The sequence below is a fragment of the Drosophila eugracilis genome, unplaced genomic scaffold, assembly GCF_018153835.1.
Source record: "Drosophila eugracilis isolate 14026-0451.02 unplaced genomic scaffold, ASM1815383v1 contig_989, whole genome shotgun sequence".
NCBI classification, from domain to species: Eukaryota; Metazoa; Arthropoda; class Insecta; order Diptera; family Drosophilidae; genus Drosophila; species Drosophila eugracilis.
Genome location: NW_024573909.1, coordinates 102,446 through 119,060, shown reverse-complemented (window position 1 = coordinate 119,060; position 16,615 = coordinate 102,446). Strand labels below are relative to the sequence as shown.

The 16,615-nt window shown below is 41.7% G+C and overlaps 1 long non-coding RNA gene across 2 annotated transcripts; it reads right to left on the bottom strand.

Annotated features, from left to right (window-relative positions):
- Positions 1-11,535: 11,535 nt before the first annotated feature.
- Positions 11,536-16,240, bottom strand: LOC108112975. Of its 2 annotated transcripts, XR_001772690.2 has the most exons (4): positions 15,887-16,240; positions 14,000-14,137; positions 11,797-11,804; positions 11,536-11,741 (listed from the first exon to the last, which is right to left on the bottom strand). It is a non-coding gene; the product is annotated as an uncharacterized LOC108112975 (long non-coding RNA). The 2 variants fall into 2 exon arrangements; XR_001772685.2 differs by having other exon boundaries at positions 11,536-11,804.
- Between the last annotated feature and the right edge of the window lie 375 nt (positions 16,241-16,615).

Genomic DNA, 16,615 nt, shown 5'->3' with positions numbered 1-16,615 from the left:
TCCGAGAAGGGGTGGATGGAGAGAGGGATTGAGTGGGGTACATTATAAAATAAAGAATATCAAATCGTGATTGTTCTAGAAAATATTTTTCAGAAAGCGTGCCCCCAAAGTAGACACGATATACGAATGATCTTAAATCTCAGAACATGTGTCGGCTGGCTTTTACAGTAGCCCATTCGGTCGGCACAATTTTTAAACACATTTTCGATAGTATGGCCCTCATTGGCCATCATGGCGACTTCAATCTCGTGCTTTAGGATGTCAATCGTCTCTGGGTGGTTGGCATAGCACTTATCCTTGATGGCACCTCACAAAAACTAGTCGAACGTGGTCAAATCGCAGCTGCCAGGCTGGCTATGCGATTTTCAAACTTACCACGTTGGTTGTGTGGCACGTAGCGCCATCATGCTGGAAACATATGTCGCCTATGTGTTCTTCTTCCATTCGGGAAAAGATAAAGCCTTAGAACATACCTCGATAGCCCCATTAACGATCAGAATTCTTCGAGCGTAAAATAAACTATTCCGTAAACCGAAAACCTTCTACTAAATATCTGACACATTGACAATGACATTCGAAATGTCAAAGTTAAAATTATCGATAGTTCAAAAAGCAATTGCTACTTGGGGCATTCTGTAAAACTACACAACCCACAAAAACACATACACATTACAACTGATACTAAAACTACAGAGCCTACAAAAACCGGAAACCGCATAGACCACAAAAACCACAACTGATAATAAATCTATATTAACTACAACTGATAATAAAACCACATAACCGGAAGTGAGCCAGAAGCCGTATACGTTATCAAAGTGAGCCAGAAGCTGTACCCGATATCAGAGTGAGCCATAACCCATATATCCTGTATACGTATTTATATGTAGACAATACACCCAATCATACGTTATACGAATTCGGTATCAATGTTCCTCCTGGCTATAAAATGAGTGTGATACCACATAATCTTGTTTACTTGCCAATTAACAGTAATGAAATATGCACTCTGTCCATACGCATTGTAAATCAAAACGGTGATTTGGTAAATTTACGTGGTGAAAACGTTTCGATTCGGATGCATATTCGCATGATAGAATGATTATTTATAATAAAAGACCTGGTGCATACACTCAACCAAGCATTACTAATTGTAAAGCGTTAGAAAGAAAATCAACTCTAAAAGGAAGCTCACTTAATTACAAGGATCAGATCCACTTACATGAGATCAATGAGTCGCGCCGCATCCGCCAGACAGAGTACTGCGACATCAACGGACGCCTCAGCTCCGACTATTATGCCAAGTTGAAGCTGCGCTCCCAGTATGAGGAGCAGATGCAATTTATTAAGTCCCTATACGAGGATAAAGTCCGTCGTCTGCAAAGGGCTGCTGCACGCACAAGTTCATCGAGGAGTTGCGCTCAAATCGTGTTCGTATTGACAGTCTAAATGCCAAGACTCACGATTTTCAGCTCGTACGTGAATTGGAGCAGGAACTAGATAACACTCGCGAGCGTCACGGCCAAGACGTAGCTCAGTTCAAGAAGAAACTTATTCGACTGTGCGAAGAGATGACCCATCAACTGTATGAGTACCAGGACATCGTGGTGTAACTGGACTCGGAAATCGCTGTCTTCGACAAGCTGCTGGTCGGCGAGCCTGAACAATACCCCAGCCGCCAGCACGGCTACGATACAGTCCTTCAGCCAATCACTGTGTACCTCCACCCGTGCCTCTGGTGCCATGAGTCGCAAGCGTGCTGTGGTCAATGAATCTGAAGATCGCAGCATCTCGGACTAGTATGTGTCAGCAAGTGCCAAATGCAACGTGGAGAACAAGGAAAGATATATCCCAAGTGAAAGTTCGTGAATCATAAGGGTACAATAAGGGCAACGATGAGGTGGCCATTGGAGGCAGGCAACTGCAACGTTTTGATCAACAAGGGTGGTCTTTCGACCACCCTCTGTAAAACTGAATCGTGTTGCCGTACTAAAGGCATTTTTTGGAACGACAAGGCGTCAAGGTTGCTGCCCTTCAAGGACTCTGTTGAAGGGCAAGTTTTTAACGGGGGGAGGTCCTAAAGCATGCGCTTTAGTGTTATTTTGTAGCTTTTGGCAGTACTACTGTAGCTCGAAGCTTTTGTAGTTACGTTGGTACTTTTTGCATAAGGCTTGGTTTTGTTGCAGAGTTGTCTTGGTTTTGATTTGATTTTAACTCGCAATAAAATTTGGAAATTGAACAGCCACGGTTCATTTATTTTATAGCAATTAAAAACTCTTAGTGGCTCAACAATGTATAAATTAGTATCAGTCCCCTGGCAGCAATCGATGTGTTGTCAGCGGGAGGGGGTGTGCCAGGCTGGTAGGCCTAGTGTTCTTCCTTCCTTCGTTAGGAGTTGTGTAGCGCGCCAGGCAGGTACGCCTAGCGGTTTTCCTTCACTTGTTGAGAGTTATGTAGGGAGGAACTACCTCCGCTATCATTGGCCCTTAAGGCACAACAATAATAACAAAAAGTAATTTTATGTATGACGGCGGTGCCGGAATTCAAACTCAAGAGCGATGGCTCTTTATTGAGATTTCAAATTGAACTGAACTTAAAGCTAACATAAAAAGAGATTCATAGCGGCCACTCCAATGGGTAGTGCTTGCCGGCTATGCATGGGCTTCCGGCCAGACGCTGTGTCAGCAATTTGGCCGGAGCGAACTTTCGGACGATGGGTCATTGACGTCGCCCGGTTGACTTAGTTAACTACTCCCCCCTCAGGATTAGGCCGCCCTCGGCCGACCCTATTTGGGCGATCATATCTGCTATTTGGGCCGTAGCTCTCCTGGCCTGGATGGTGAAACCGACGCAGATCAACGCGCAGCATATTCCTCCTGCTACCAGTACTATTCTCCCCGACTCTCCTGATGTGTTCCAGATTACGCTCACTCAAGCGGTGAAGGTACGGAAGACTGAGGATGTTGTGTTCCATAGTAATGTTCAGGGAGGGCGAGCTGGCTACTCCTGGGACCCTCTTCTGGGCTCTGTCATTGTTGACATTTCGGGTTTCATTAACCATGGCACTCTCAGTAAAGGTAATGAGATGCGTGCCTCGTACCTGGATGTAAGTGCCATTATCCACACTCACACGTGCCGGACGATCGTTTACAATTATGATGCCTTCATCTACATGAGTAATTGGATGTAGATCGCTGTGCTGGATGTCACAGTGCGCTATGCCTCCAGCGTGGAGCTCTTGTGCGCACGACCTTCTTAACGCCTGCTGGCAAAATGTGGCTCCAGGTGTTGTGGAGCAATTGTTGACCGTGTGAATTGCTCCATTGCAATCAGCTATTATTCTGTCCTCCAGCCTGAGCATCGTGTCATGATGGGACACGGGAAAAACAGTGATTTTAATACACGACGATTTGATTATTGGAAATTTAATGACAAAGTACAAAAGGTTAGCGGACTGTAATATTTTAACGGAAGCAACGGACAATAAGTCTTTGATGGGGGTATCTGTGGGCTCTTCTATCCATATATTTTCAAGGTCTGCATGATCTAATATAGTAGGGCTCACATTGTTGGCCTTAGCTAGAGCTATCGCTAGTAATAAATTCTGCAGCTCCATACTAATCATTCTATTTCGGGATAATAACACGGTGGCAGTCATACTATTGATTTGGTCTTGTACTTTACTATTGATATTTATCTGCCTATTGTTTGCATTTATTAATTGAAATTCATTGAGTTTAATTTTTTCGAAATCCTCTGCATCTGGCGTTCCTGCCACTACCTTTAACACAGCTCCTAGGAAATCCAAACTCCTAGCTACTCTGTGGTGGATGCTCAACGAGTCGAGCAGGTCACGCAGAGGAGCGACATCGACACCCAAAAGTTTCTGCATGTGTGACTGGGGGAACATGCTGGTCATGCCATCCGTTTCTTCCACCACGCGCCTATATTCTGAGAGGTTCGCCGAGAGTGTCACGAACGCGAATTCCTCCCAAACTAAAATTCTACCATCAATGATGGGAATATATTTGGCCTGCGAGTAGTCCGAGACATGCCCCGATGTTACGATAAGCAGGACTAACAGGGATACGAGTGCGAACCTGTAATATTGGATGTATTGTAGTGTTTGTTTAAAATATTGTAGCCCTCCACCAAAGCATAAAGAAGAAAACACAATTATAACAAAAATGTATACCAAGTGGACAGGGGTGAGAAAATATGGAAAAAACTTATGCCAAGTGGCTAGGGATGAAAAAATATGGAAAAAAACTTATGCCAAGTGGCTAGGTGTAAACATTAGAAAAAATGAATTATTATCTAAGGTTGTCCTTGTGGACCACCCTCCCCTTAATGAGGACCGTGGTGTGGTGTGAGTTTATTGCCAAGCCTTCGGTTTGACTTAACCATAACTTTCTCGCCGACTTCGAATGTTCTGCGTTGTCGGGAGGCATTTTCCCTGGCCCTAAGCGCATTTTGTGCCCTAACGATTTTCTTCTGGACGTCCGTCTGTGGGTCGTCTGGGTGCTTTTGCACCATGTCGGCCGGCCGTTTATCAACGACAGAGTGAATTGATTTATTATATTTTGCGGTTGCCAATAAAATAATTTCCACAGTATCGGTTATCCCCTTGTCGATTTTCAGGCAACGAGCAAGCTCCAAGAGGGTGCTGTGAAATCGCTCTACCTGCCCGTTTGAGACGCTATGGAGTGGTGGGGCATTTGCAATGCTAACACCAAAATGGTTGTCAAGCATGGCTGAGATAGTGTGCGAATTTAACGAAGGTTCATTATCGCAATAGACTACTCTAGCCCTAGGGAAAAAGTTCATGATTTGGAGTATGGCCGGTTTAAGATCCTCGATTGTCCTAGAGTGGACATGTTGCACAACTGCAAACTTCGAAAACTTGTCTATGCAAGTGAGGAAGTATTTCTTGTCTGTGGAAAAGATGTCGATATGTAGCAATTCTCCCACATGAGAGGGGATCGGAGTCTCGCCTAGCTCATGCTTCTTTGGGTGCCTATCGTACTTGGCTTTCGCACATGTTTTGCAGTTAGCTACAATTTCAGTGGCTAGCTTGGCCATCTTTGGAAAGTAGTACTCGGAGAGTATCTGCTTAACATTTTCCTGGGCCGACCTGTGGGCCCTGTTCTGCTCGACGGTGAGGATTTCCCGTCTCTCAGGAACTGCAAAAATATCCGTTACGCGGTTTTTGCAATGCCAAAATTTGGTGGCTGGAAACTGCCGAACCAACTCGTCCTGTATCATTGCCAGCGTGTGAAAGTCACAATGAATGGCGTTTACGCCTTTAGGAACGATTACATCTGCGAGTTCATCAAGTAATGACTCTTTGCAGGAAAAGTTAATCACATGCCGTCTCTTGTTTCCAAAGAGGACGAAGCTGCGTTTTAACGGAAAGCGTGCCTCCTCCAGAGTTATCTGGTTCTGGAAGCAATTCAAAGGCTTGTCCGTGGTTTCAATGGTGTAGGTTAGCGACAGCTCACTGTGAATTGTGGCCGCGCTAGAAAAAGCCTCTTTCTCTTCCACAACGTTAAGTTGCTGTCTTGAGAGGGCATCCGCAACAAGGTTATCTTTGCCGGGCTTGTAAAAAATTTTAGCGCCGGACTCGTCGATGCGGGCTTTCCACCTCTTGATTTTCGCATTCGGATTGGATTCTGACACTGCCAAGGTCAACGGTTGGTGGTCAGTAAAGATATTTATATCTTTGAGTGCATACAAATAGTCGCGTAATTTGGCCAGTGCCCAAACTATAGCTATAGCTCCCTTCTTGGGATAGGACTGCGCCAATGCCGTACGCTGAGGCATCTGTCGTTAGATCAAATGCCTTCTGGTAGTCGGGGACATCCTCGGAAGCCAGAATGTTACGTAGTTTTTGGAAAGCCAGCCGTTAGGGCTCGTTGAACTGCACCTGGATGTTCCTGGATCTGTGTCTACTGACACTTCCAAGTTCCCCTTTTAAAAGCTCAGTGATGGGCCGAGCTATGGATGCAAAATCTTTTATGAAGCATCTATAATAGCTGGCCAAGCCAAGGAATGATCTGACCTCGAATATGTTCTTAGGCTCTGGGAATTCCTGAATGGCTTTTATTTTTTCTGGGTCTGTGGTAGCCCCGTTATTGGTGACTATGAACCCTAAAAAGCTAACGCTTTTCTTGAAAAATCTTGACTTTTCTGTTGATACCCTCATATTTACATCGTGTAGGCTTTAGTTTAGTAGTTTTCGTCCTCTGAAAAGACGATAACATCATCAACATAGACATAGCAAAATTTGCCAATATGCTCTCGCAGTATGTCGTCAATTGTTCTTTGGAAAATGCTGGCTGCATTTTTTAATCCAAATGACATTCTGCGAAACTCGTACTTTCCCCCGATAACGGAAAAGGAAGTTTTTTCACGGTCGCATTCTGCCAGCGTGATCTGATGATAACCGGACTTCAAGTCCAGGGTTGTGAAATACTTGGCCTTGCCTAAGTTTCCTAATATCATCGAGATGTTCGGCATGGGGTATCGATCGGGTATTGTTTTCTCGTTTAGTTTGCGAAAATCCAATACCAAACGCATTTTCCGCCTGCCAGTTTCGTCGGTGCCCTTTTTGTCTACAACCCATATTGGGTTATTGTAGGGGGATTTCGACTTTTGGATGATGCCATTTTTTAGCAGATCTTGGATTTCGCCGTTTACAAAATCAGCTGCCCCCATTGGATATGGGTAAGGCTTGGCATAAATGGGCGTCTCATCAATAGTTCTGATGGTGGCAACCACCGACGTATTGTAGGACAAGGCCTCATTGGGGTCTGCGAAGGTTTTTTTCCTGTCGCTGAGCATTTTCAAAAACGCTTTTCTGACTAAAGGTGGTGCATCTGAGCAGTCCACCTCAGTAAAATTTACATCGGGACATGTATGAAAGTCGATGCTCTCTACTTCCGTGCCCCATTTGAGCTGACCGGAGGCCAGACAAAGTGACGCCCCTGCCTGTTTTAAAAGGTCAAGGCCGATAATTCCATCAAAAGAGGACAAATCTGGTAAAATGAAGAATGTGGCCTTCAAGTTGAACATTGACACGAAGCATTTCTTCGTGATATTGGTGACTCCATGGATCGAATGAGCCTTGAATGGAGATTCTACCGGGCGGACGCCTTTCAATCCTTCGTATGGTCGGATGAAATTTTTGGCCGCGCCCGTATCAACTAGAAATCTCATGTCAATCCCCGCTACTCTTCGTCTGATGACGGGTAGCATGGATCTTCCCCTAAAAAATTTATGGCATCCGAGTCGTACTCGTTGATAGCGTCGTCATCGATTTATTGTGCCACGCTAGAGGCCGCTGTGGTGTACGTATCACCAGTTCTGTCAGCGCTCTGGGCAATGTGGTTTACCCTTTGCCTTATTTGTGGGTTGGCTCTATCGGACGCCGCCTGCCTCCTAATCTGGTATGCCGGGGCTTGTGATGGTTTAAGCATCTTAGACAATAATAGATCCACTTCCATGGGTTCTGGAGTGTGTCCCCGGTGCCTATCGCTGCGTGGGGCAGAGTGCACTTGTGCCTTGTGTTGCTTAGTAAAATGGGGGTTTTTACCGCCACTATGTTGGGAATTAGCCTGAGGGGCAGCCTGCTGACGCTCTTGCGCCTTGGGAAATTGTTTTTTCTCCCTATCTTCCTGGCTTCTTGCAAATGATGATGCAAAGGTATACCTATCATGGTTCGCTTCCACCTCTTGAGCCAAGGCAAGTGCCGATGGCATGTCCTTGGGCTTCGCCGCGAAGAGGACGTCAGTGGGGTTGCGTTTTAATCCAGAGATAAATACGCGAAGGGCATCATCCCGGAATTTTTCGCACAAAACTTGTGCAGCCGAGGCTTCATATGACATGGTCGCCTTGTTGGTGAGGAGGGTGAGCTTCCTTTCAACCTCGTCATAATACTGTAGAAGCGAGAGATTCCCCTGTCTGAGGGTGCCCATCTCCTGCTCTATGACATGCATTGTCCGCTTGTCGCTATAAGTAAAGTCGAGACGATTTATGATCGCGTCGAAATTAAGCACTGTGCCAAATGAGGATAGCACTGCATCGGCCGGGCCCCTTATTTTCCTCCTAATTATAATAACTGCCTGATAATGGCGTGAACTACCTACGAAATTCTTAAAAATATAGCATGCGCCTACTGCCGCCTGCCGCCAGGAGACGTATGTTTCCTGGGCACCCGAAAATTCGGGCAGGCATTTGACGGCGTCTAGTGGTTCATTACAAATGACTGTGTTGTTAATATCTATGGGTGTATAAACTTTAATTTGGGGAGCAACTGTTGGGGCGGGTGCGACCTATATCGCCGCCACTTGGTTGGCCAGCTGTTGAATAGTCTGGCGCAACTCATTTTCCCTGCGCTGGCTGTCAATGGCCGCTTCCTGTAGGGCATGGTTGACGGCAGCCGCTACTACCGCCTTTATTTGATCTGGGTTAAATGCCATGTTTCTGGCTAAGGGAGTGCCGACGCTTACACTTTTCGGTGTAGAAGTTCTTGCCGGCCCTTCGGTCTCGGATTCAGAGTCGCTGGGGACCTGCCTGTTGTTTCTATATTGTTGGAATGGGTTGCTCATATGGAGCTGTGCAAGCTAAATCGGCCCAGCGATTTAATGCATGCTCAAGCGGTATTGTCCATGGGTATGGTGTGAGGGCCGCGGGGTCTGAGATGCCGCTTGGTAACGATGTATGAGAGCTCGTTGAAAAATTGAGCTGTTGCCTTGCCAAGCAATGACAAAGGGAAGGGGGTCATGGGGACTCCGCTATGGCACACAAAAATATAAACAACAAAAATTGTCACAGCAAAGAACCGTGGTGGCTAAGCTGCCGTTCCGAAAGACAAAAAACGAAGTTAACAAAATCGGAATACAAACGTCGCGGTGTCGAGTTCGAGTGTCGTAGTGGGGTGGGTAAGCGATGGAAACGAAAACAAACCCAAGATTGTTGCGAAGCTAACACAAAGAATTTAGGCGTAAGCAAAAAGACGACTACATATAAGGGGTAAAATAAATGTACAATTTATAAATTTATTTTCCAGCGGCGCCTTTGCGTCTAGGCTGGGTATTAAATATGTAGTCTGGTAGTTATATTGGCGATAATATTCGGCACCAAGATATTTATTGAATGAATTTAATAAATGCAAACAATGAAAAACATAAATAATATCACTTGTGATTACACCAATAAAATTGTCAAACAATTAGTGAGTACGTTTATTTATAAAAATGTTAGCACGAAACTCTAATACAGAGCTGCAGAAAATGTAGCGTATTGAAATATTTTATTAATGCAGATGCCGGAAAACTTTTTGGAACAGAAGTGCTCACTTACATGATTTCCCCGACTTAGATGGGTAATTTAACGTGGGCGCCAATTAGTATCAGTCCCCTGGCAGCAATCGATGTGTTGTCAGCGGGAGGGGGTGTGCCAGGCTGGTAGGCCTAGTGTTCTTCCTTCCTTCGTTAGGAGTTGTGTAGCGCGCCAGGCAGGTACGCCTAGCAGTCTTCCTTCACTTGTTGAGAGTTATGTAACTAACGTTATCGTTGGCCCTTAAGGCCAATGAGTCGAGTGTCTTGAAATGAGTCGGGTGTTTCGGGTGTCTTCGACTGATCTGAGTGTTTCGGGTGTCTTCAGCTGTATTGCATGAGCAGGTCATTGAGGGTTGACCGAATAAATTTACATGAAAGGAAGGAAATCCCAATAATGGTCCCTTAAAACGGGCCAAACATTTTAGGATTTTCTGTGTCAGGTCATCTACCTGCTATTCGCAGTGCAATTGACTTATGGTCTGTATTCTTATACGCATCTGCAAAAAACGGGAATACGTTTTTTTGGGTTTTTTAAGACTTTATCATTGAATACTTGTAATGATTATAAACTCTTATTTTTTAATTTTAGTTACTGAAGACGGCAATAATTTGTATTATTAGAAATATACTTTTCTAAGATTAAATTATTGGGATTTCCTTCCTTCCTTTCATGTAAAATTATTCGGTCAACCCTCAATGACCTGCTCATGCAATACAGCTGAAGACACCCGAAACACTCAGATCAGTTAAAGACACCGGAAACACTCGAATCATTTCAAGACATCCGACTCATTTCAAGACACTCGACCCATTTCAAGACACCCGACTCATTTCAAGACACTCGACTCATTTCAAGACACCCGACTCACTTTTCCCAAAAACATGGGTGTCTCAGTATCTGTGCAAAAGAGTACTGGGTGCGCAAGTGCACATTCGAAATGAGCTTGTGCAAGACACACACCCTTATTTTAGGGTGCCGATCACACTCTGAGTGCCGAAAAGGCACACATGATTCGAGTGCACTCATTGTCTGGGTGTAACCTTGCCGATCTCTGGTATATACATATATATGTACATAAAATAGAAAACCCGGCGAACTCACTTTCGCTGCCAGATGGCTTTATTTCTTTTGGTAATTAAAAGATGAAGAAATTTTTGTTTTGTTTTTTATTTAAAAAGGAAAAATTTTGTTTCATTTCACAACAGTAATGAATTCATTTCAAGTACAAAAATAAAGTGTATTTAGTTGAACCTCTTTAAGTAAATGGGAGTGAATACTGAATCGTCCGCAAACTATCCGTGTCATTGAAGTGCTCTTTGTTTGTTTGTTTCTTTTTTGTTTTTTGGTCTGACGTAAAATCAAACAAAGCGGATGGTTTCTCAACTCGTGAACACGCAACGTATAACTGCACATGTGAAAAACAATGATTTTCTAAATTTATTTAGCAAACACTAAGCGATTGGCCTTGCGACTTGTTAATTGCCATTGCGAGCGCAAGGCGAACTGGAAATTGCAATCGTTTGAAGTCAAACGGAAGATCAGTCGGAATCATTGATATTTGAGGAATACATAAATTTTCCGTGTATTTTCCATTGATAATGGTTGCCTCAATCATCTTGATCGAATAGTTGCCAAAATCAATGAAATAACAAATGTTTTCCCTGTTCCTCCAGGTGCACCCAGGAAGAATAGACCACCAGTATTGTTTTCCATCGCTTGCATTAATGTTTCGTATAGTTGTTTTTGCTGTTTATTCAGCAACGGAACATTATTTCGAACGAATTCCTGCAATGTATCAACAATGTATTAAAGCTCTCGATTTAGTTCTTGGTTAAATGCAAAGTGCATCGATCGATTTGGAACAATCATTCCTACTTCAATCAGTAGCTTGCCTGCTGTTCCAATTGAAATGTGAGGAAACGCATAACTTAAATAAAAAATGATTCTCCCGCTTTCCTTTTTTTAATTTTTTTCTCATCGTTGTTTGATATAAACCTCACGGAGCGCGACACTTTTCCAACGAATGCAAAACCATGGAAATCGCTTTGTGCGTTCTGGAGTTATAGCGTCGGGAAGAAAAACCCGAATAATTTTTATATAGAAGATATATACATATACTCGTATGTACAGATACATTACAACTTATTATCAAATGAATATTTTATATAAAACTTAAATGCATACGGTATATGCTTTTGAATTTAATTTATGTTATCCGAACTTTTAATATATATCTCCTCTTAAATACATTCAAAATTTGCATATACGTCAAAAGGAACGTCTAATTGATTTTTAAAATTTTTAAATCTAAATATAGAATCGTTATTTGCCGGCATCTCAGTTATAATTTTATTACACTCCAGACTAAGTTTTTCCAGTTTGTTGCAAATGTCAAAATTCTGTAGAAGGTATTGCATAAAATTAGTTTCCTCTTACTTTTCGTCATATGTTTACCGAGTAATCTAATGGAGAAACAAAGAAAATATATATATATTTTTTTTTTCATTTCCCAACTTAATAATTACTTAAAAATATTTTTAATCCGTACATAGGGATGTTTGTCATTCTTGTCGAGAAGTAACAGATATATGGTGTCGGGGAGCATTTGAATATAAAGTAAATTTAGTTTATACAATGTAACTGTATGGCAACTTTGCAAGCTAGCCCTAGCTACTACTATCTAGTGTTGCATAACGTGGCTTAAGCTACAATTCTTACTGAAGTACTTTCGATTGGCGAACAAGTTCGGCAGTCGATCGAACACTTTGGCGACCGTGACAGGACGCAGTACGGAATAATCGGAAGTTCAGAATTTTTTCAGATTTGGAAAAATGTCCTGTAATTCCTCAGATCGGTAAATTTAATTATTTGTTAAACTGTTTGTCAGCTATCCGAGAATCTATCTTATCTTTGGGCAGCGCGGATGATATTATGAACGCGATAATGATTTCAAAAGTGGACTGGTTTTTTCAAAAGTGCACGCAGATACTCGACTCAGCTACGATGAGAAACAATCATTCGACGAGCTACCCATTTGGGTCAAGTTTTGTAAAACACTAACACACCGATGCCAGTTCTTAGTAGGTTGTTAACGGATCTCAATCAAGAACCGCCAAGGTGATTGGTCTCAGAAACTAAAAGCATCACCGAGTTTATTGTCGAAGACATTTGTCACTACACCGGCTATCTGAGTTTACTGTGAGTCAGCCACTCATTATATAAGTCATTGCAAGGTCTTTGCAAAATTAAGCTTAGCTCAACGAAAGGATTTCGTAAAAAATACACCTCTGTGATTCAACTGCTTACGGAAATCTTACACTGTAACCGATTGCTCATCCAATTAAAGGTGCAGAGTATGGCAAACAGCGCATCACACTCTCTTGCATGAATTCTCAACAAATCGAGGTTATGTACCATCCATTGCAGATCGTTCAATAGTTTCACGTAAAGGTCAAGCAGCAGCTGTGCAGCCAAGAGCAACACAGATTTCTCTTCTAGCACGTACCGAAAAGTATCATACCAATGGCGATAGTCCACGTCAAGGATGGAAACGTGCAGTTTCAGATAGTCAAAGCGTTTTTAGATTCAGGTTTTGAACTTAACTTAATCCCGGAGGAGACTGCGTAAGCGTGCCGTGAGTACATACATACATATCTCTGTTTCTATATTCGTAAACCTACATACGCTTTACCGCTGCTCAAAAGAAGCCAGTGCTGAATTTGTGTCTACGCATTTGCCATATGTTTTATATGTTATACTCCTAGACCTCCCAACAATCCAGTTTTTCAACTATATTGAAAGTCAGATATCCCAAACACTTTGAAATATGAATAGAAATGTCTTAGAAACATGTTCTCAGAAAACAATTACTGCAACGTTACACTCCTGTATCCCTTTCCTCCTTCACTTAATTTAGTTGGTCCATGTTTACCCAATAACTGTTTGCATATGTATTGACATTTTTATTACGGTGAGATATGCGAGCGTTAAGAAACGGCGACTGCAATGCAAACTATTTAGTCTGTGTCCCTTTGCTTAAAGTATTAAAATCTAAAAATCTGAAATTTGAATAAACAACTTGAAACATTGACTTATACTTGAGTATGCACTTGACAATTTTATTATGGTCCGTCCATGAACGTATATCGGTTCTCCATATCGTGATAAGAATCCGACCCTCTTCACACACATCTGGGGTTCCCACTCAACCATACACTCGCACTCACGTAGACAGAGGCATACATATATAGAAATTGACAGTGTGTTTTGAGAAAATTCAATCCCTTAAGACGTTCCCAATCCTCCTAATTAGGGCCAGGAATACATTTCAATATTCCCAAATAACGGATAGGGGCACAACGGATCATGACACAATCGTCACATTTTATTACTTCTTTGAACACGTGCACTGATTTTAAAAACTATAATTTATGGGCTTAGGATTTCTGTGCCAGAATCTATACTGACTAAAAGGGTGGTAAGGGGCAATCCTTATCATAGGAGACGACGGATAATGGGTTTCGGGGTGGGGGAAACAATATTTTCTATCTATGTGACAGCTTAATAGCCGATTAATCTATGCCAGAACCAGCTTTATTAACCTACTAACTTTCAAATAGAGTACTTTTCTCCATAAATGGTTTTATGTTCCGTTTACCCTTATCCATCGTTTTCCAACACAGCAATACTTCCTAGCAAACAACTTTTTAGCAACACAGCGGCACAGTTCAGCAACACGGTCCACTAACACAGTTCAGCAAATTCGTCAGTTCGGCGAATTCGTCTTGGCTTCTTCCTGGAAATATAATATATGTGAATTGGTCCCAGAGTCATTTTTTGTGAAATTAAATAGTTATATTGTGAAATTTCTATCACACAATAATCAAACACTTCTAGCATTTATATTTCGATGGTGACTGCAAACTGCATACATATATGCACACAAACATTCACATATGCTTTCACCTTTTTTTTATTCACTTTAAGTTTTATTTCAACAATCAACGTATTCCTATTATTTTTCAGTTGCAATTGTGACTGGGCCCATAAATAAGAACACTTTGATTTAGATTATATGAACTGCACTAGCTCGCTGCCAAATCTGAAGTGACGCTAATTGACGCGTGCACAAAAGAAGAGGAATATGTGAGGGGGACAACCAAAAGGCACTGTTGCCGTTACCTTCTTAGATCCCTCTCTACCAACACATAAACAATAAATGTGATGTATGAATATATATATAACTCTTGCACTTGTATGTATTTACATACGTATATTTCAACAGCTTCGTTTTGTACATTCCCCGTGTTCTTTGTGCTAAGTGGATTTTGTTTGATTTGAGCTCGGAGTAAAATTTGTAAATTGAACTGCCCCGATTTATTTATTCTACAGCAATTAAAAACTCTTAGTTGATCAACAAAAGCTATATTCTTGAAAATGACCCCACAAAACTCGCAAAAAACTACAACCATTTTATTTTTTTTTGTTTTTCAATATTTAAATATATTTTATTCTTTTTTTAATTTCTCTTCTTCCGAGAATAAGGTTTCTTTGACGAATTTCTAGTTCCCTTTCGAAACATGCTGCACAGCCGTCTTAGATAACGCTCTGGCAGAAACACAACTAACTCTGCGTTCTCCTGACTTCTGCATTTTCTACTGATACAGGTTAATTAAAGGGCATTGATCTTATGATCCTTATTGATGGCAGAGATAATGCACCGAGCTCGATTCACTCATCCTGTAGGTAAGCAATGAGGAGGCAGCTAAAACAGTACGAGTTTGTATGGCACAAATAGCATGAATTTCTTCTGACTTGGTCAGTATTGTTGGCCAGTATGGTATCAGTATTTAAACCATTTTTAGAAACAACAAAACGTGGGAACTGGGTTTGTTATATCTATTTCCTTCCACAAAAAAAAATATTTTGTTGCTCGCATTCAGTATTTATATTATTTTTCAGAAAAACAAGCGTGAGAACTGCGGTTTGAGATAAATACTTCCTTTTACAAAAAAAATATTTGTGGTTTGTGATAACTGAATATTTGTGGTTTGTGATAACGGCTTCTTTTCGGAAAAAATATGAGAACTGAATTTTTAAGTTTATATAACATTTTTGCGTTCATTCAGAAAAAAACATCTAAAGCCTTCATCGATGATGTGTTTGTAAAGTCCGAGAAGGGGTGGATGGAGAGAGGGGATTGAGTGGGGTACATGATAAAATAAAGAATATCAAATCGTGAATGTTCTAGAAAATATTTTTCAGAAAGCGTGCCCCCAAGTAGACACGATATACGAATGATCTTGATTATCAGAACACGTGTCGGCTGGCTTTACAGTAGCCCATTCGGTCGACCCAATTTTTAAACACATTTTCGATGTTATGGCCCTCATTGGCCATCATGGCGACTTCAATCTCGTGTTTTAGGACGTCAATCGTCTCTGGGTGGTTGGCATATCACTTATCCTTGATGGCACCTCACAAAAACTAGTCGAACGTGGTCAAATCGCAGCTGCCAGGCTGGCTATGCGGTTTTCAAACTTACCACGTTGGTTGTGTGGCACGTAGCGCCATCATGCTGGAAACATATGTCGCCTATGTGTTCTTCTTCCATTCGGGAAAAGATAAAGCCTTACAACATTCCCCGATAGCCCCATTAACGATCAGAATTCTTCGAGCGTAAAATAAACTATTCCGTAAACCGAAAACCTTCTACTAAATATCTGACACATTGACAATGACATTCGAAATGTCAAAGTCAAAATTATCGATAGTTCAAAAAGCAATTGCTACTTGGGGCATTCTGTAAAACTACACAACCCACAAAAACACATACACATTACAACTGATACTAAAACTACAGAGCCTACAAAAACCGGAAACCGCATAGACCACAAAAACCACAACTGATATTAAAACCATATTAACTACAACTGATAATAAAACCATTTAACCGGAAGAGAGCCAGAAGCCGTATATGTTATCAAAGTGAGCCAGAAGCTGTACCCGATATCAGAGTGAGCCATAACCCTTACATCCTATTTACGTATTTAATGTAGACAATATACCCAACTCGGTATTAATGTTCCTCCTGGCTACAAAATAAATGTGACACCACACAATCTTATTTACTTGCCAATCAACTGTAATGAAATTAGCACACTCTGGTGAGAACGTTTCGATTCAGATGAATATTCGTAAGACAGAATAATAAAAGACCTGGTGCATACACTCAACCAATCATTAATAATTGTATTACTTTAGGAAGGGAATC